Below are 21,973 nucleotides of genomic sequence, written 5' to 3' on the forward strand. Positions count from 1 at the left end.
TTTTTTTTTTTTTTGAAAACGTTTAAAAGGAAGCAAACTGCTTGATGAATTTTCACGAAGAGCAGATGGTGTGGTTAGTGTGTTTGAGGTAAAGTTAATCAGATAATATAACCAGGCATTGTATGAATATGGTTTTTTTGTGTTTTTTGTTTGTTTCCATTCTGGAAGACCCACTTATAAATGAAAGTTTTCTCAAATGGGACATCCTTAAATTGGATCTCAGTGAATCATAGTTGTTGTTTAAGAAATACATTTGAAAACTGTGAAGTACACAGTTTTTATGGGAAGCTAGTTCCATGGTATACCTTAGCTGGGAAACCTGTGTAAGGACTTTTTCTGTCTAATGTTGAGTGCAGGTTTCACAGCAAACTCAGTCACGTGAAGACCCTTTGCGTACCTTCTTCCCCAGGTGGTCCTGGGCTTTACGTCTTAAAATGTGGTCCCCACACCATCAGCACATCAGCAGCATCCTGGAGCTTGTTTGAAATGTGGACTCTGAGCTCAGCTCCAGACCAACTGGCCCAGAATTTGCATTTTAAAAGATCCCTTCCTGAATCCCTTCCTGGGCAATGCACATGAACATGTAAAAATCATAGGACCAGATCTGTGTCTGTCAAACTTGAGTGTGTATTAAAAGGATTGCTAGCCGCCGCCTCCAGAGTCTCTGATTCAGTAGGTCTCGGCTGGGCCCATAGAATTTACATTAACAAATTATCCGGTGGTGATGATTCTGCTGGTCCAAGGACCATACTTTGAGAACCATTAGAGTAGAGCTCCTTCTCTTTTCACCTTTTTCTGTTCTCTCTTCTAATTCCTCACCCCAGCTTTTAAAAATAGATTATTATAATCATATACTTTGGCTCAATTGGAGGAAAGAAAAGCACCTTGTCTTATAATTTATGGTGATAGCCACACTAAAGTTACTTGACACCAATGTCAGAGAAAATTTAGACTCTGGTTTATAGGTAGTTCTTTTTCACTTCTTTTTGCAAGGTGTTCTTAACATTTAGAAATTCTTTTTGTGTAGATAAAATGTTCATATGGTTCAAAAATTAAAATGATACAAGGCATATTTTGAGAAATCTATATTCCAATTGCCTTCATTCTCTCCATAAATAACCTTTCATTTGTTTCTTATAGATGTCTTTTTTTGTATAGATACAGATACAAGCAAATACTAATATACTATATATACTCTTTTTATATAAAATATACAGACTGTGAATATTCTGCTCCTTACTTTTTTTTTAAAGTTAATATTATCTTGACATATCTTCAAATTAGTATGTAGGAAACATTTTTTTAACACTGTTTTTCTTTTCTTTTTTTTTTTTTTTTTGAGGCAGAGTCTCGCTCTGTCGCCCAGGTTGGAGTGCAGTGGCACCATCTCAGCTCACTGTAACCTCCAACTCTCAGGTTCAAGCGATTCTCCTGCCTCAGCCTCCCACTTGTAGCTGGGACTACAGGTGCACGCGCCACCAGGCCTGGCTAATTTTTGTATTTTTAGTAGAGATGGCGTTTCTGCATGTTAGCCAGGCTGGTCTCGAACTCCTGATCTCAGGTTAGCCACCTACGTCGGCCTCCCAAAGTGCTGGGATTACAGGCAAGAGCCACTGCACCTGGCCCAGAAAACGATTTTCTAAACAACTGTAAAATATGCATTGTTTGGCTGTTTAGCCTCCAGTGATCAATATTTGAGTTGTTTCCAGTCCGAGACTCACAGGTGACACTGTGCTGAATAACCTTGTGCACATATTTTGTATATTTGCAGGCATTATCTGTTGGATACATTCCTAGAAGTGGGATTGCTGGTTAGTGGGCAATGCATTTTTAATTGGTATAAATACTTTCTTCTTCCAGAGCTGCACTATTTTGAGCTCGCATAAGTAATGTATGAGACTCCTTATTTCTCCATAACCTCTCCAACGGTTAACCTTTGGATTTGTGTCAGTCTCGTAGATGAAAAATGATAACTCCATGTAGTTTTAATATGCATTGCTGTCATTATGAATCGGGCTGAGCACCTTTGCATGTGTTTAAAGGCTGTTCGTATTCCTTTTTCTGTGAGCTATCTGTTCATGCCCTTTGCACATTTTTCTTTTGGATTGCTTTTTCTTACCAATTTCTATAAATGCATAAATTAGAGAGATTAGCCCTTTGTGAGGTTGCAGTTTCGCTCAACTTGTCACTTGTTTCTAAAAATCACTTTCATGTTTTTTGATATAAAGAAGGCTTAAATATGGCTTTCTTTACATTTTATGTACTTAACATTAATCTCTTACGGTATCTGGATTTTACGTCAGGCCTCCATGACTTCTGGAATTTGCCCATGTTTTCTTTTAGTGCTTTTATGGTTTCATTTTAACACTTAAATCTCTGATCCATTTAGGATTTATTCTGGTGTTCAGAGTGATACATAATTTAACTTCCTTTTTCCATGTGGCCAACAGTTATCTTTACCTATTTGTTTCAGTGTTCATCTCTGAATCCAGTTTATGGTGGTGTGAGTTTTTGAATGTATTGGGGTACATCTCTGCAGTTCCTATTCTATGACATTAGTCTTTCTATTCATATACCAGTACTACATTGGTTTTATAAAATGTTTTAATATCTTTTAAAACTAGTTTCCCCCTGTTGCTCTTTTTTTTTTTTTTTTTTTTTTGGCAATTCTTGCTTATTTATTTTTCCATGTGAACTTTAGAATCGTTTTGTCTAGTTCCAGAAAGCACCTTTTAAAGAATAAAGATCATGTTAAGTTTATGAACTTAAAATCTATTTGACTTCTCTGAGCCTCAGTTTCCTAACCTGTAAAAGGAGCAATAATGTCTGTAAGAATGCTAGAGGGATTAAAAGAGAAAACGTGTGAAACTCTATTAGTGTCCTTGGTCCACTCCCACCATTGTTGCCAACATGGGCTGAGGTTGCCATTCTCTCGTTTTTTTCCCACTCTTACCCTTCTCACTTTCAAAAAAGAAAAAAAGAAAGGACCCATAGAGAAAACCAGTTACAAGACGTTAGAATCAAAGTTAAGACTAAGCTCTTGTTCAATTTCAGCAGGACAATTAATGTACCTGAAAACAGAGAACAAACTCAGCCTGGTATTCAAGGCCCCTTCCTGCTTCTTGCCTTGCTGCCTTAGTCTCTCTTGGATGCACCCTAACAATGGTGCTGCTACTGTTTCCCAGAGGCCCTGTGTTTCCTGGAACCACATTCCTCCGACCCAGAATATAGTGCTACCTAATTCTGCCAGTTCAGATCTGTTACTGTCCCCCACCCAGTCAAAAACGGTATCTGTCTCTGCATATAACTTGTCCATCATGCAGCTTGGGCCTTGATGTACTGTAAACTCTGTAAGGAGAGAAACTGTGTTCGTCCTGCACACCAAATAATGCCCTGCACACAGCAAAATACTGGCAAAGATTGGACATTCAGATGTTTGTTAAATGAGTGAAGAACTGACTTTGATCTTTCTTTTTTTTAGAGATAGAGTCTCTCTCATGCAGTCTGGAGTACATGACACGGGCAGTGGCACAATTATGCTTACTGCAGCCTTGAACTCCTTGGCTCAGGCAATTATCCTACCTCAGCCTCCCGAGCAACTGGGACTATAGGGGCACCACCACTCCTGGCAAAATTTTTTTTTTTTTTTTTTTTAAGAGAGACGGTCTTACTGTGTTGCCCCAGGCTAGTTTCAAACTTCAGGGCTCAAGCAGTCTGCCCACATTGGCCTCATCAAGCCTGGGGATTACTGGTGTATGCCACTGTGCCCAGCCAATTAGTAATAATAATTATCATCATAAATAATGCTGGTGGTGGAGATGGTGAGAGGCAGATTTATTATTATATAATAACATTATAATAAAAATAGTATTTATTGAACATATATTTCAGGAACTGCTTTAGAGTCCCTGATGTGGATTATTTCATGTAATTCTCAGCAGTCCTATGAATTGGGTACTATTGTTACACATATGGAAAACAGGCACACAGAGAGGTTACTTACCCCAGATCACACAGGTAGAAAGTGGTAGAACTGGGATTCTAATGCAGATGCTCTGAGCCTAGCACCCCAACTCTTAACCTGCTGCAGTTCTCCAGGCTTGTTTGTTGAATACGGTTCTTTGAATACAGTCATTTATAGATTCCTGAACAATTTAGGAAAAGTTTTAGTTATACTTTCAAATTTTTACTTTCCTTCCTTACCATTCTATTTTAGTAACTTCTATTTTGTTATTTCCAGTTTATCTTAGACTTCACATTCTCCAGGAGACACCACCATGTCTGGCATGTAGTAGGTGCTCAATAAAAAGTAATTTTTGCCTTTTTTTTTTTTTTTTTTTTTTTCAGGTTCACAATAAAGGTGCTAAGAAAGAGAATGTAAGACAGGAAAATAAATATTCTTACTGAGGTAAGTTTTTTAATAATTTTTTTAACAAAGAAGCTGTAATTTATTTTTTTTTTTTACTTCCTCTCACAGCCTGCTTTCTTGAGGTCTAACAGGGAGATTGTTTTAGGAATGGTTAAGTTCATAGAACCTAGAATTCTTAAGGTAGATGCCAGGAATGTGGGCTGTTCAAATAAGTTCATTTGACGTTCTCGACCTCTTCGAATCTAATCTTTAAATTCCTCTTTTCTCATGGTTTTAAAGCATGGTACTGAGAAGGAAATCTAGCAAGTAGAAACCCATAGCTATTTGGTGGTTATATATACTTTACAGCATTCAGTGAATACTTTTTTCTTAAAATAGGGAGTTGAAAGAATTTTAAGCTACTTTTGGTGAGATAGGAACACTTCTTTTTCTTAAATTCTGGAGTTTTTTATTATAATAATGAAAAAAATTCAGTGTAAAACAACATAATGATAGAAGTTAGCATCCAACTTCTGCCACCAAGAAATGACTGCTATTAATATTTTGGTGAACATACTTTTAGAAATCTATCTATGGATATAGAAGAATTTATATACAAAATTTTAAATAAATTGGTTTACCTGTATATAGTAGCCTTTTTTAATGCAAAAATATGTTTTGTACATCTCGCTGCAGGAATTGGAAAAGATACGCATAATCATACATGATGATTTTACTGGCTGCCTAATGTTCCATCTTTTAGAGGCACCATACTTTATGCCTTTGATGACCTTTTAGATCGTTTCTAGTTTTCCCTTGTTGTAGATAAAGATGTATTGATCAACCCTCTGCTTTTATCATTGTATACTTGTTCATTTTTCTTCTTAGATATGTAACTGCTGGGTCAGAGATTATACACATATAAAATGTTAAGACATGGCTAACCTGTCCTCCAAAGAGACTACCAGTTTCTAACCCCACTCAGAATCCACTAGAGTCCTGCTTTCCGTATGCTTGCCCACACAGAGTTTTGTTAATGTTTACGTGTGTGTAACTTTTTTCCAAATTTGTTTATTTTAAATAGACAAATAAAATTGTATGTATGTATTGTGTACAACATGTTTTGAAGTATGTGTACGTTGTGGAATGTTTCAATCTAGCTAATTAAATTATGCATTACCTCACATAGTTACCGTTTTTGTGGTGAGAATGCTGAACGTTTACTGTCTTTGTATTTACTCTATTTTTGGAAGAATACAATATATTGTAATTAACAGTAGTCACTGTGCTGTACAATAGATCACTTTAAATTATTCCTTCTAACTGGAATTTTGTATTCTTTGACTAACATCTCCACACCACCACCGCCACACACCCCCGACCTTCTAACGCCTCTGGTAACCATCATTCTACTCTTTTCTTCTATGAGATCAACTTTCTCTGATTCCTTATATGAGTAAGAACATGTAGTATTTGTTTTTCTGTATCAGGCTTATTTCACTTAAGGTGATGTTCTCCAGGTTCATCCATGTTGCCACAAATGACAGGATTTCCTTTTTTATAGTTGAATAGTACTCCATTGTATATATATGCCACATTTTCTTTATCCATTCATCTGTTGATGGACACCTAGGTTGCTTCCATATCTTGGCTATTGTGAATAGTGCTGCAGTAAACATGAGAGTGCAGATTATCTCTTTGACATACTGATTTCATTTCCTTTGCATAAATACCCAGTAGTGGGATTGCTGTATCATATGGTAGTTCCATTTTTAATTTATTTGAGAAACCCACACACTGTTTTCCATAATGGCAATAATTTACATTCCTCCCAACAGTGTTCAAGGGTTTCTTTGTCTCTAAATTTTTGCCAGCATTTGTTACCTTTTATCTTTTTGATAGTAGCCATTCCGACAGGAGTCGGATGTGCAGAAACAGGGTCTCACTTTGTTGACCCGCCTGGTCTCGAACTTCTGGTTTTCAAACTATCCTCCTGCCGTGGCTTCCCAAAGTGCTGGGATTTGAGCCACTGCACCCAGCCACAATCTTGAATAAAATAAAAAAGTTGGAGGTATCACACTACCTGATTTCAAATTTTACTATGAAGTTATAGTAACCTTTTATCTTAGCAAGTAACTTTTTATCTTAGTAGCCAGTCCGACAGGAGGCGATATCTCATTGTGGCTTTAACTTGGATTTACTAGTGCTGTTTTAACACTTTTTCATGTATTTGCTGGCTATTCGTATGCTGCTTTTTTTTTTTTTGAGATGGAGTTTCATTCTTCTCATGCAGGCTGGAATGCAGTGCTGCGATCTTGGCTCACTGCAACCTCCGCTTCCCGGATTCAAACAATTCTCCTGTCCCCAGCCTTGCAAGTGGCTGGGATTACAGGCATCCGCCACCATGCCTGACTAACTTTTGTGTTTTTAGTAGAGACGGGGTTTCGCCATGTTGACCAGGCTCATCTTGAACTCCTGACCTCAGATCATCCACCCTCCTTAGCCTCCCAAAGTGCTGGGATTCAGGCATACACCTGGCCATTTGTATGCTTCTTTTGAGAAATGTCTATCCAGGCTAGAGTGCCGTGGTGCAATCACGGCTCACTACAACCTTGACCTTCCAGGCTCAAGTGATCCTCCCACCTCAGCCTCCCAAGTATCTGGGACCACAGGCACATGCCACAACACTCTGCCAAATTTTTTGTATTTTTTGTAGAGACAGTGTCTTGCCATGTTGCCCAGGCTGGTCTCAAGACTCCTGGGCTCAAGCAGTCCACCCGCCTTGGCTTCCCAAAGTGCTGGGATTATAGGTGTGAGCCACCACCCTTGTCCATTTTTTAATCGGATTTTTTTCTTGCTATTGAGTTAAACTTCTTACATATTTTGGATGTTAACCCCTTACCAGATGTATAGTTTGCAGATATTTTCTCCCATTCTTTAGGAAGTTTCTTCACTGTTGATTGCTTTCTTTGCTGTGCAGAAGTTTATTAATTTGGTGTAATTCCTTTTGTCGATTTGTGCTTTTGTTGCCTGTGTTTTGGGGCTCATATCTAAAAATCATTGTCCAGACCAATGTCATGGAACTTTTTCTCTATGTTTTCTCCTAGGAACTTTATGATTTCACATCTTACATTTAAGTCTTTAATACATTTTGAGTTGATTTTTGTATATGATGTGAGATAAGGATCTAATTTCATTCTCCTGCATGTGGGTATCCAGTTTTGCCAACACCATTTAGAAGAGACTGTCCTTTCCCCATTGTTTATTCTTGGCACCTTTATCAAAAATCAGTTGACTGTAAGTGCATAAATTTATTTCTGGGTTCTTTATTCTGTTCCATTTGTCTGTCTGTATTTTAAGCTAGTACCATGCTGTTTGGTTACTGTAACTTCATAATACAATTTGAAATCAGGTAGTGTGATACCTCCAACTTTTTTATTTTATTCAAGATTGTGGCTGGGTGCAGGGGCTCAAATCCCAGCACTTTGGGAAGCCACGGCAGGAGGATAGTTTGAAAACCAGAAGTTCGAGACCATGCGGGGCAACAAAGTGAGACCCTGTTTCTGCAAAAAATAAAAATTAGCCAGGTGTGGTCATTTGTACCTGTAGTTCCAGGTACAAATGGAAAGATTGCTTTGTACCTGGAACTACAGGTTCCTGGTGGAAAGATTGCTTGAGCCAGGAGTTTGAGGTTGCAGTGAGCTACACGATTGTACCACTGTACTCCAGCCTGGGCAACAGAATGAGACTGTCTCAATAAAATAATAGTAAGATATAAATAAAATAAAGTAAATAAAATAACAAGATCGCTTTGGCTGTTCATATCCTTTGGTAGTTCCATACAAACTTCAGGATTTTTTTCTCTTTCTGTGAAGAACGTTATTGGTGTTTTGATAAGGATTGCACTTAATCAGTAGTGCACTTTGGGTAGCATGGGCATTTTAAAAATATTCTTTTGATCCATGAGCATGGGATGTCTTTCCATTTACTTGTGTCTTCAATTTCTTTTACTGATGTTTTAGTTTTCGGTGTAGAAATCTTTTACCTCCTTGGTTCAATTTATTCCTAAGTATTTTATTTTTTTGATAACTATTGTAAATAGGATTATTTTCTTGATTTTTTTTTTCAGATAGTTCATTGTTAGTATACAGAAGTATTACTGATTTTTGTATGTTGATTTTATATCCTGCAAATTTACTAAATTCATTTATTAGTTCCAACAGTTTTTTTTTTGATGGAGACTTTAGGGTTGTCTGTATGTAAGGTCATGTCATCTGCAAACAGGAACAATTTTACTTCTTCCTTTCTTAATTGGATGCCTGAATCCTGAAGCCACTGAGGGTATCAGAAAGCCAACCCTGCTGTCGTTGGCTGGCAGTGATGTGGACTGGAAATGGAATCTGCCTCATAGGGGATACAGGTTTCCACCTGGATCCAGGACAGGTCTGAAGGCACAGTCCTCGGGTACTGGCCTAGAGTCAGGGGCCATGGAGGTCTTCTGGGTACTGGGTTTTATTATGTTGGGCCTGGTGTTAGGATTCAAGACACAGTCCTATGCTTACTTACCTCTCTTTCCCCCATCTGATGGTATCTCTCTCCACACTGTGCTGCCTGTGGTTGGGGGTGTGGGTGATGTGGGTAATGTAAAGCTATCCTTTCTACCACCTTCAGTGTGTCTTTTTTAATTTTTGTGCTATAACCAGGTGCTGTAATCTCTCACTTGTTTTTCTTAGCTCTTGTGAAGGTGTTTTCCGGGATGGATAGTTGTTCGAATTGATGTTTCTGCCCTGGGACGAATACTGGAGAGTCTTGTTCCACCATCTTGCACCGCCTTCTTTTGTATGTAACCTGTTAATCTTTTTAATCTTTGGCAATCCAATAGGAGACAACAACAGTAATTTTTTGAGATAACAAGGTGTCTAAGTGGAATATACCTTTTAGGTTTTCAAAGACCTCCAATTTGATATTCTTACTAATGTGAAGAGTTTTCTTATTGAGAAGATACCTGTGGTTCTCATGCATAGATAAAACGCTCTTGGACTTTAAATGTGATAAGAGTGTTGAAGTATGTTGAATTCTTTGTTTTTCTTCTGTTGCCTTCATTAACTCATGATAAATATTTTTAAACTATAGGTCAACTGACTGTTACTATTTCCAATACTGAAAGTTTTCCTCCATAGAGAACTCTCCCTTTGTTTTTTACTCACTTATAGTGCAGTTTCAAGAAGCTTTAAGGCTAGGCACGGTATCTAACACGTGTAATCTCAGCACTTTAGGAGGCTGAGGCAGGTGGACCGCTTGAGCTCAGGCGTTCAAGACTGGCCTGCTCAATAACATAGTAAAATCCCATGTCTGCAAAAAATGCAAAATTAGCTGGGCATGGTGGCTCACGCCTGTCATCCCAGCTGTTCAGGAGGCTGAGGCAGGAGGGTCACTTGAGGCTAGGACATGGAGGTTGCAGTGAGCCAAGAACATGCCACTGCACTCTAGCCTGGGCGACAGAGCGAGACCCTGTCTTGAAAAAAATTAAAAAGATAAATAAAGAGGCTTTAAAGACTACTTTCTTAACATGCCTGAAACATAGATATCAATTGTGGAATAGCATGGAGAATATGACTTACAAACTTGGGTAATGATATTGAGTTATGTGGATTATGTGAATATACATTCATATGTAAACCTATGTTTACTGATGTTGAATCTCTTCTGTCTAAATGATTTTAACAGTTTCTGATATGACTGTGATCTTTAATTTTATATTTGCCTTAGATTTTATTTTAATCAAGTAAGATTTACTTGAGGAAGGTTTCATATGAAACATATATCAACTTTGTCATGGACCTATGGTTGTTCTTTAACTTAATAAAAAGCCAATTAACTATCAGGAACTATTTCAAACAAGAAAATCAGAGAGCCAGTGTAGGCAATATAGTGAGACCCTGTCTCTACAAAAAAAAAAAAAGTTTAAATTAAAATAAGAAAAAATGAACAAGGCGTGGTGGCAAATACTTATAATCCCAGTTACTCAGGAGGGTGAGGTGAGATGATTATTCGAGCCCAGAGTTGGAGACCATCCTGGACAATGTAGCAAGATCTCATCTCTTAAAAAAAGCCAATTAAAAGTCACCTTTTTTTCTTCAGATAGAAAATACATCTTCTGGCCAGGAGTGGTGGCTCACGCCTGTAATCCCAGCACTTTGGGAGGCCAAGATGAGTGGATCACCTGAAGTCAGGAGTTCGAGACCAGCCTGGCCAACATGGTAGAACCCCGTCTCTACTAAAAATACAAAAAATTAGCCCAGCGTGGTGGCAGGCGCCTGTAATCCCAGCTACTTGGGAGGCTGAGGCAGGAGAATCACTTGAACCCGGGGAGCAGAGGTTGCAGTGAGCCGAGATCGCGCCACCGCACTCTAGCCTGGGCAATAAGAGCAAAAGTCCATCTTAAAAAAAAAAGGAAAATACAGCTTTTAATAATATAGATTGCCTTTAATGTCAATGGTTTTCTTTTCATTCCAAGTTAACGTTGTTGACCATATACCACCAAATCAGGGACCAAGTAGTACAACTGGTATTTTAGTCACCGGTTTACATCTAGCACCTAATATAATACCTGGCATGCACACGGCAAACACGCACATTGTGTTTGAAGGAATTAGTGGTTGGTAAATATTGTCATTGTTAGAATTAGGATGGAAATGAGAAGTGCCTCAAATTTTAATTTGGATAAGAAAACTAGCATCTGTAATTTTTATATGTACTTAAATCTAAACATAGACAATTACAGTGATACTTGCTACCATAACATTTTGTGACATTTTGTTTGAAATGTTGAATTGGCCTGTATCCCATTTATTTTCCAACTCTGCTTTTTGGTTTGTGTGTCTTTGTTGTTGTCAAGGGAAAAGTAAGTATCTAAACTAGGTAGGATACTAGATCTTGTTAAATGATCAGATTTATGTTTCATAGCATAGACACGGGAAAGTTTTTCATAGTTATGTTATTTGAAGACAAGGCTGAAATGAATGTCCCAAAATAAATTTTTAATTATAATGGAGATACATTGAGCTATATTTTAATTGTGGCTCAGCATTTCATTAAAAATAGAAGGAGAGAAGTTGATTGCCAGCCTTTGAGAAGAATGGATAATAAATCTTTGTCCAGTATCCTGTCTTTTAAGTCTTTCTGACTCCTAACCAATTTTTCACAGCCAAACTAAACAGAGGAGATGGAATAATTAATAGATTGAAGCAGTGTTTTTGCCTCTCTTTTCATACATTTTGTTTCTGTTGGAATATGGGATTCCAGAGAGTTCATGAGCTAGTTTTAATCACTATTTGAGCAGCACTTATTTTTCCATGTATAACATCTTACATTGACTAAAGAATAGTTTTAATCACTATTTGAGCAGCAGTTATTTTTCCATGTATAACATCTTATATTGACTAAATAATCCTCTAGCAATTTTTATTTGCACTTTAATTTGCTTAGCATCCCCTTTCTTAATAAATAATCCAAAGTTAAATGTAGGCAGACTTGAAATAATTGAGTCTTCAATAGTAGGGACTAAATTAATGAAGTTTTTCTAGGCTTTAAAACTCTGATATCTTCTTGTGGCTAATGGTATAACCTTGTATTTGTTTTCTAAAATAACCAAATTTCTGGTTTCTTCAATCTTTTTTATGTGGCAGTGTAGGAATTTGCTTATATGGTAGTTATCATTTTCCTGATGACTTTATTTAATTGCATGCTTTAAAGCCCTGATTCTAAAAATACTCCTGGAAAGTGAGGAATTACTACAGTAAACAGAAGTCTTAATGAAAATTAAGGCTTTATTATTTATTTCTCCTCTGAGCTGCATTTGTAATAATTTTTACATTGTACTTAAACAGAAAGTTTAAGACTTTTTCAGCATCTTTAATGACTTGGATTTTGTGCATTTGCAACAGTTTCTTCCTATTTTAGGCACAAAGCTTAAAGTTTAGTCTGGCAGGGGAAGTAGTCATTTGATTGGAAAGTTGGGCAGAGGAGAAAAATTTTGTCTTCATATACAGAATTTGTAGCAGTAGAATATTCAGATGGAGTTATATTAAACTTTAACCCTGGGAAAAAAAATTGAAGTGCTTGTATGCAGTACAGAGAATAGATCCCTAGCAAAGCCAATGCTCAGGGCTTACTTCTGTAGTATCTGCAGCTGAATTGGTCTCTCCCAAGAGTATTCTCAACTCAAAGTCTTAAGAGTAGAGTTTGGAAAAGGGAGGAGAGAACAGTAGCTTTGGGCCGTAAGTTCCATGATGAGCTCAATAGTCAGTGAAACTCTCTAGGTTAAGGATATGTACTTAACCTCCGAATGTCCTATTCCCCTTGAGAAATTTCCTTCCTTCCTAACTCTGGGCACTTTGCTTAGTGTTGTGGCATGCTGGAAATTTATCTTGAGTTGAGGAGAGTGAGTCTGACTGTATTGCTGCAGAGTCTAGGCTACTCTCTTTAAATAGATGTCCAACGTGGGAATATGGCTGAAAACCATCAGTTCCTTCTTTATCACAGCTAGGCAATGGCAAATATTAGAAATGCAAGCTTTTCCTTCTTCAGTTTGCTCAGAGAGGACACCTAGTTCAAGGTGAAGATTACGTGTTTGTGTATGTTAAACCCAGTAAGTTTTATTTTAAATATATTTCAGTCTGTTCTAATGTAACAAAGTTCTTCAGTCTGATTGTTCTAGCAGCTATCACTCAAACATTAATTGCTGTCAGTGTGAAAGGATATCCTCCTACATCTTTTTTGGCGTACTTGAAACCATCCCACTTCCTTTTTCTTTTACCTTAAGAACTGATAACTGACACTTGAGAATTACAATCAGATTGCATCAATCTTTGTGGAAAGGTTGCCAATTATTGCACTAAAAAATATGCATTTTCCTCTAATAGTAAGTGTTTCTCTTGGTGTGTCTCTCAGTTCAGTGCTTTCAAATACCTCTTAGGTGAATGAATGCTTTGTGCCATGCCCTGATTTAATACATTTGAAAGACTTTATTCATGGCTTTGTTACCTTCAAGTCTATGTGAGGTGGAGATTGATGGAGGGGAATAATTTATGTAATACGAAATCTTCATAGGATCTTTTGATTGATTGGAGGTCCTTGGGTAGAAGAAGGATGCCGGTGGCCATTACTTATACTGTGATATAAACTCTAAAATGAGCATGTTCTTTGAAGAGTTAAGAGCAGTGAGGAATTTTATGGTGGGGATGTACATTGAGCCTTGTACCATGTCTTTTGTGTGCATTACCTCATTTTGTTTTCACAACAGTTCTGTGAGGATAGATTTCATTACCCCAGTTTTAAAGAGTAGAAGGACTCAATGAGATTGTGAAATCAGGACTTGGGCATGCAGCTTGTAGGTTAAAAACAAAACAAAACTGTGACTTGAGTACAGATCTCTCTGGCTCTAAAATCCATGCTTTTCTTCCCTAGGACAGGGAGAGGTGGTGTTAGAATGCTTGAAAGTTGTTAGAATGTTGCCATTGTAGACCATGGAAATGCTGAACAGAATGAAGATAATGCTACTTTATGAGCACCCCCACCATCATTTTCACCATCCTCTTTATTTCTAATGCTCTTCAACATCAACTCATGAAGCCGAGGAGCCTGCCAGGGTGTCTGGCTCATCATGTTCAATACAGCAGAGACTTGTTTAATTTAGCAGCGCTCTGAGATGAAAGGTTCATGACTGCCAAGTACAAACAGACCTTCTGCGGGATGTTAATTTGGTTATAGGAGAGAATGCTTGTTTTTCCTTGCTCTGTGCTAATAAAGAAGCTGGCACATTTTTTTCATGAGTAAAAAGGACTTTGACTTGTTAAATCTGTATAATCAAAGAGAAGTAAGCAGTTCTGATAAACATTTTTCTTTGTGCCGTCTTTGGTTAATTCCATTCTGAACCTGCCAGCAAATTGCAAATTGCATGCTTTTTTGTTCTTTCCTCTTTTTTATTTTGGATTTGGTTTTATGGTTGGTCACTGTAGGGATTTATTGGTAGGAAAATAAACTATTTCCTCATTTGAACAGCTTGTGTGTTTTTACAACAGGTTATCCTGTAGCAAGCAGAATGATTCAACAGGCCTCTGCACAGAGGTGTTACTATATGACTTTGACCATTTTAAATAATAACAGCTTTATTGAGATATAATTCATATACTATAAAGTTTACCCTTTTAAAGTGTAGAACTCAGTGATTTTTAGTATACTTACAGAGTTGTACACCCATCACTTCTGACTAATTCCAGGACACTTTCATCACCCCAAAAAGAAATCCCATACCTGCTCTCCATTCTCCTCTCTGTCTCTCTTGCCTCTAGCAGCCACTCATCTACTTTCTATCTCTGTGGATTTACGTATTCTGGACGTGCCATATAAATGGAATCATAAAATATGTGACCTTTTGTGTCTGGCTTCTTTCTACATTGCAGCATGTATCAGAACTTCATTCCTTTTTATTGCTTAGTAGTATTCTATTGTATGGACAGTACTACATTTTGCTTATTTCTTCATCAGTTGATGGACATTGTGGTGGTTTCCACTTTTCGGTCATTATGAATCATACTGCTGTGAACATTTGCGTATGCCTTTTCTAGTGGACACAGGTTTTCATTTCTTTTGGGTATATACCTAGGAGTGGAATTGCTGGGTTATATGGTAACTCTGTATTTAACTTTTTGAGGAACTGCCCGTCTGTTTTCCAAAGTGCACCTGCTTTTGTGTGAAGGTGCACCTTTTTCGTTCTCAGCAATATTTGAGGGTTCCAATGTCTCCACATCCTTGCCAACACTTTTCCATGATTGTATTTTTCATGAAGTAGTGTCTCATGATTTTGATTTGCATTCCCTGATCACTAATGGTATTGAACATCTTTTCATGTGCTTTTTGGCCACTTATATATCTTTGTTAGAGAAATACCTATTCAAATTATTTGCCCATTTTTTAAATGCACTGTCTTTTTATTGAGTGGTGATAGTTCTTTATGTATTTTGTATACACACCCATACCCCCAAACACCCCCACCCTTATCAGATATATGAATTGTAAGATCTTTTCTCCCATTCTGTGGTGGTCTTTTCACTTTCTTCATGTTGTTCTCTGAAGCAAGTAGTGTTTTAATTTTGATGAAGTCCAATTTTCCAATTTGTTTTGGTTGCTTGTGCCATTCTCTCTGTCGGAAATTTTCTTTAAGTTAAAAAATTACACCTTATTTCTAGACATCTCCCTTTTTAAAAATTTGTACAAAATTAGTTTATTAACTATACAATGAGTAAGAGGTATTAAACGTCTTTTGTGTTTCAGATATTCTCCGCTCATTCAATGTGAGAAAACCAAATTTCCTAACCTTACACCCAATGTGCTTTTTTTGTTTTTTAAATCAGAGAGATGTCTTTCATTGTTCTGCGTCATTCAAATTGCACGCATCATCCCATGAATGTTTATGTGTCTAATACATACTGAGCACTTTGTGGGGCTTGGGGATTCAGAGGTGAGTGGAACGTGGCCCTATCTTTAGGAATAGGAACTCACATTGCCATGCTGGAAGCTTTCACAGAGGACCATGGTAGTGCCAGGCGGGGAAGGCAGCAGTCTCCTCTCTCGGGTGAGAATGCTTTATAGAAGAGTTGGTGCTGGTGCTCAATCTGCAAAGATGGGTGGGTGACCAGAACTTTTTGTTACAGTCTATTAGTCTGTCTTCTGGTTACTTCCTGCTATGTACCCCAAGTACGCTAGCACCAGATATCTCACAACAGCCATATCTAGGATTATTGATATAATAAAATGTAGACAGAGGTGTGATGACTCTGATGCCTAAAAGTGAGCCCAAAGAAAACCACTTTAATTTTTCCAGGTTTTCAAAATCAGTTCAGCATGGGGTGTGTGTGTGTGTGTAGTTTTCTGTATAGTCAGAGTATAAAATACGAGGCAAGGAGTGACAGTTGCTTGGTTGGAGAGGAAGATTGATTATAGACAGTTGGATGTGTCCCATTAAGGATTTAGATTTTGCCCTTAGTGATGGGGAGCCGTTGAAGAGTTCAGCAGCGGGGAGGTGATAGGGTCACTCTAGTTACTATACTATGAATGCTGAATGCGAGGGGCAGGTCTAGAGACAGGCAACCCATTAGACTGTCACACGAGTCCAGGTGACAGTTGATAAGGATGTGAACTAGGGCACTGGTGGTAGAGTTGTAGAAGACAGAGGCTGGAAATGTTTAGGAGTTACTAGTCAGGGCTCTTGACTGCAAGTTAACAGAAACCTCACTCAAACTATCTTGAGTTAAAAGGGGAGCTAATTGGAAGATTCCTGGAGAAGGTTGCAAAAGGAATGAAATGCTGCAGAAACCAGCACAATTTCAGGGACCTCAGAGATTAGAAGTGGTACGTTATCACAGGGCAGGAGCCATCTTCACAGTCACCAACCATGAGGAAGGAAACAGTTTTTCCCTCCCAGCTTTGGTTTTAAAATCCCAGGGGCGCTCTTGGCCTTGGGAGTTTGTGCCCCGCTGGCCAGTCACTGGGGTCTTTGTTGGAAGCTCTCTATCACCGTCACACTGAGAGTTCCTAGAAGAAGTGGAGAAGGATTATTCTGGCAGAGCCATCTGTGCACATCCACTCTAGGCATATGGGTTGGACCCAGAGATTGAAACGATCTGAGAAGAAGGGAAAGGTCAAGAATGCCACCCAAGGCTGGGCGTGGTGGCTCGCACCTGTAATCCCAGCACTTTGGGAGGCCAAGGTGGGCAGATCACTTGAGGTCAGGAGTTCGAGACCAGCCTAACCAACATGGTGAAACCCCGGCTCTACTAAAAATACAAAAATTAGCTGGGCATGGTGGCGCCTGCTTGTAATCCCAACTACTCAGGAGGCTGAGGCAGGAGAATTGCTTGAACCCGGGAGGCAGAGGTTGCAGTGAGCCGAGATCACACCACTGCACTCCAGCCTAGGCCACAGGGCAAGACTTCGTCTCAAAAAAAAGAAAAAAAGAATGTCTCCCAAGTTAGTGGCTTTGGTAACCTATGATGGCACCGCTTCTGTCCAGTGAAAAGGTTCAGCGGTATGCAAGCCAAGTACAGTGAGTAAAGTTTAGATCAGCTTAGTACCACACTACTCAGAAATTGTGGCTGTGTTAATATAGTTTTGTGATTATTTGGTTGACATGGTTTTCTTCACTGTTAGAAGCCCTGAGAGGACAGGGACTGGTTTTTTTTGCTGCGACTCTCCAGAGCCCAGCATACTGAACTTGGCACATAGTGGGCATACAGTATGTATCTATGTACGAATGAATAAATGCAGGTGACCATGTACGGTAGGCAGTTGGATTGATTGGTTGGATCTCAAGCAAGGGTAGGAAACAGATTTAGGAGTTAGTTACCTGTGTAGGGCTAGATGGTTGACAACTCTTGACAGTTATTAGGGAAGGGACCTTTATAAAAGTTTGGATATTGTCTAGACCTGTAATTTTTATGTCCAGGTAATGAAATTGTGCCTTTTCTTTCCTTTTTTGTCCTGTTTAGTTTTTAATGCCAGTAATTATCTGCTGACAGTCCTGCCAATGATTCTTTAAAAATTTTGTTACAGATTATAATTAGACTTGTGATAGATAGGAAAATAAAGGTGATAAAGACAGAGATTCTATTTCCTTTTTAAGAATAACTGACTCATGGGATGAAACCTTGGATGTGATTTCAGATCACTCCTGTAAACTCTCACAAGAGATGTTTATAAAACACTTGGAACAATACAGATTGTACTAAGAAAATGTGCTTTGATCAACTCTGGAGATACAAAGCAAGAAACTTAATAAATCAAGTCCTATTTGTGAATGGAAAGGATTGGAAGTTCACCTTAAAAGTAAGAAGTCAGCTTACATCAAGACTTAAATTTTGTAGTCTGAATAGCAGATGTTAACTTAGTTTCATCTTTTATGTAAAAATAAAATGAATTATAGACTTCAGATCTTGGCATCTTGAAATCTGACTCCTGATTCCTCTCTCTTAATGACTATTGGAACACTAGACTAGAAATGGAATTTGACTTTGGTTTTTTTACCCTTTAATTTTTGAAGTCAGTGTGCTTCCAACTCTGTCTTACCTCTGTAGTCAGGAAAACCAAACCATTGGTAGCTCAGATATGCTATAATTTTTATTATGTAAATATTAGAAAAGCATAGTTGTATTTACATAAAGAACGATATTCATACTTGAGTTTTTTTTTTTTTACAATTTAAAGCATAAATACAATTGCATTACTTTTATAGGCTAAGCACTCTTGTCCTACCACCCTTCCATATGACAAGATATTACAGTAAACTGCATATATTTTTAGTGTTTTTGCATATTGCCTAGATTCCTTTCTTTAAATTTGCAGTAGAGATGTGAGCCATTTTTATTTATTTACTTAATTTTTCACTAAAGAACTTTCATTAAATTTGGCTTTGAATGCAGGTCAGTATCTTAGCAAGTTGTAATTTAGTAGAGCATTTCTCTCTGAAGAACTCAAATCGAGTTACAGCAGCTCAGCTTTTTAAATTAATCTAAGGGATATATAGATACCATGATCTTTTAAAAAATAGCAGATTTTCATTTGAATCGCAGATTAATGCTTGCTCTTTCAGATAAAGTTTGAACAAATATCTAATAGACTAAGACTTTGTATATTTTGAATTTTACCAAAGCGACTCAAAGACTGGGAGAGTATATTTTAGATTTTAATGATGAGGTCAAAATCCTGGATTTGAGTTCTGCATTGTTTAGTTAAGTAATTACATGGAAGATTTCTGTGTCAGGATCCCAGACCCCTGCAAATTGTATCACTTTTAAAATCAGTTATAAAGCTGAAGTTTTTAAAATGTTGATTTCTGGAGGCACCCCTTATCAGCTCCTGGAAAAAATAATTACAATCTAACATGATACAGCTTTTTCTATTTTCTGAAATGATTCTGTTATTTAAGAAGTAGTCAGCTTTGTTCGTTGCTCATTAATTCTTCAAAGGTAGTGTCATTCAAAGTGGAGAAAAAAGTTCCAGAGTAGATGTCAGGGAGAAAGGAAGCAGCTCTTTTAGATGATGGTAAACATGTGGCCCCGATGAAAGAAGCCTGAATCCCTTGCAAAGTTTGGCTCTGGGCTCATCCGGCTCACTCCTGTTGCACGTAAAATGACAGGATTGCTTTCACATATGCAGTATTTCCACTCATTTAATTTGTTTTTTTAATGACTGATAAATATAATTCAAAAAGGAGTATTCAATAATAGGGCATTAAACAATCTCTATCTAGATTTAGTTGAATTAAGGGAAGAATTTGAGTATAGAAAGTATAAAAACAATTAAATGCATTTGTTTAAATGTAGGTAGAATTTAGGCTGAAGTGTTGCCTAGCTGATGCAATGAATTTGATAATTGATTATAAATTTTACATACATATGTAAGCAGACAAGATATTTCTAATGTGCTTCATCTGTAGTTTCTATAGTTTTAAGTAGCTGACAAATCTTGTTTATGCTCCCTACTAAATAATCTTTCTTAATGGACAGAGAATGCAGAAGCTATTCACCTAGTTCTTGCTACTGTTAATAAAATGTGAGTTTCACCTTGCATCTCAAAGTTAGCAAAATGGTGTACAGAAATTCTAAAAGAGTGGGAATTATGTAGTTTGTAAATTTCTTTAATTTATGCGTTTTCCATGAAACTCCAGTATATAAAACAGGTAGAATAAGGGTTTTAGTCAGGGAATAGTGGAAAGCCGGGCTGGTGCTCCGCAGCACTCCAGGAGTGTCATTCTAAAAGCCACTGTTCCATGCTGTCATTAATGAATGTGGAGTCTTTTTTGGAGAAACAAAGGATAAATTACCCATTTATGTATCCTTTTTGTTACAGCTTTATGCTAACTATTTGCTTGTATGATAAACACTGACATTTTATATCAGAATTATTTTAAATATATAAAGCCACTTTAAACATCACCAGAAATAATAGTAGCACTGCTGGTTAGGCCACCCCATAGGTCTAAAATAGTCTTCTTATCTTACCAAAGAGAACTTGCCTGACTTTGCAAGATTATGGTAACAAAGGCTACCTGAAAGGCAGTGCATGGAAGGTAAATTGTTGGAATACCTAGTCCTGCCACAGCGTTCCTTCCCATGTTAAGACATGCAGTCAGATTAAAGTGAATTAGAGAATAATAACCACGCTGAGAATAATTAAGCATCAAGTGCTTCTGGTGAAATGAGTCCACATTGTCAGGCAAGTATGATTCCCCTTGGGGCCTGGCTTAGGAGACTCCCTAGTAAAGGATTCAAGATGCTCTCTGTGCTATTAGTAATGGGAAATGGCTCTGTGACCTTGGGCAAGTTACTTAAGCTTGTTAACACTCTACCTGCCTGTAAAATGTTCCATTATAGAGTTGTTCTGAGGATGAATGAAGATGCTGCATATAAAGTACACATTATAAATTGCCCACAGATGTTAAGCCATGGAACAATATCTTCCTTCAAAAGAAAGGGCAATAATTGGCAGTGCAGGGATCATGAGAACCGCACCTTTGTTCTGAACTTGAGTGAAACGCAAACTGCATCAGGTGTCATTTCACCTTTTTTTTTTTTTTTTTGAGACGGAGTCTCGCTCTGTCTCTGGGGCTGGAGTGCAGTGGCGCGATCTCAGCTCACTCACTGCAAGCTCCGCCTCCTGGGTTCACGCCATTCTCCTCCCTCAGCCTCCCAAGTAGCTGGGACTACAGGTACCTGCCACCGTGCCTGGCTAATTTTTTGTATTTTTAGTAGAGATGGGGTTTCACCGTGTTAGCCAGGATGGTCTCGATCTCCTGACCTCATGATCCACCCGCTCGACCTCCCAAAGTGCTGGGATTAGAGGCGTGACATTTCACCATTTTAAAAGTAAATACTGGAAATGAAATGGACAAATTTCATCATTTTAACTATCAGCTATTGAATGTCTCTGCTTTTGAATACTTTTCTTACCATTTTACCCAAAACAGAACCATCTTCACTTTTCAAAATCTGAAAAACAAAAAAGAGAAGGTAAAATGACTGAATACTGTGGTTTATTTTTTCATCTTTTGTTTTAATGATTATTGCTTCTCTATGGGAATAAGAATATTTACAAACTGTACTGAATGCAGTATTTACAACAGTGCTTACAAGCAGTGTCGAATGTAGGTATAAATTGGGTATGATATGTTCAGAACATGTGATGGAATCATGTCAGGCAAAATTTACTAAAAGTTTATTGGTTAGTACAATTGTTCTTTTGAGAATAAAAACATGACAGTTTAGAGGCAAGCTGAAATTAATTTATCAATTTATTTATTTATTTATTTGAGACGGAGTCTCTCTCTGTCGTCCAGGCTGGAGTGCAGTGGCTCGATCTTGGCTCACTGCAACCTCCGCCTCCTGGGTTCAAGTAATTCTCCCGCCTCAGCTTCCCGAGTAGCTGGGATTACAGGCATGCGCCACCATGCCCAGCTAATTTTTGTATTTCTAGTAGAGACAGGGTTTTACCATGTTGACCAAGCTGGTCACGAACTCCTGACCTCAAGTGATCTGCCTACTTCTGCCTCCCAAAGTGTTGAATTACAGG

The 21,973-nt window shown here is 37.9% G+C and overlaps 1 protein-coding gene across 4 annotated transcripts in view; it reads left to right on the forward strand.

The window, feature by feature from the left end:
- Nucleotides 1–21,973, forward strand: part of MRTFB (myocardin related transcription factor B) — a 202,405-nt gene that overhangs the window by 3,978 nt on the left and 176,454 nt on the right. For 3 of the 4 annotated variants that reach the window (XM_023231107.2, XM_023231105.2, XM_026446645.1), the window contains exon 2: nt 4,348–4,408. The gene's annotated coding sequence lies outside the window, so the exon portion shown is untranslated. Of the gene's footprint in view, nt 1–4,347; nt 4,409–9,081; nt 9,188–21,973 lie in introns of all 4 variants that reach the window. The other variant, XM_023231106.2, reaches the window with a different exon arrangement.

The sequence above is a fragment of the Piliocolobus tephrosceles genome, chromosome 17 (assembly GCF_002776525.5).
Source record: "Piliocolobus tephrosceles isolate RC106 chromosome 17, ASM277652v3, whole genome shotgun sequence".
Classification (NCBI taxonomy): Eukaryota; Metazoa; Chordata; class Mammalia; order Primates; family Cercopithecidae; genus Piliocolobus; species Piliocolobus tephrosceles.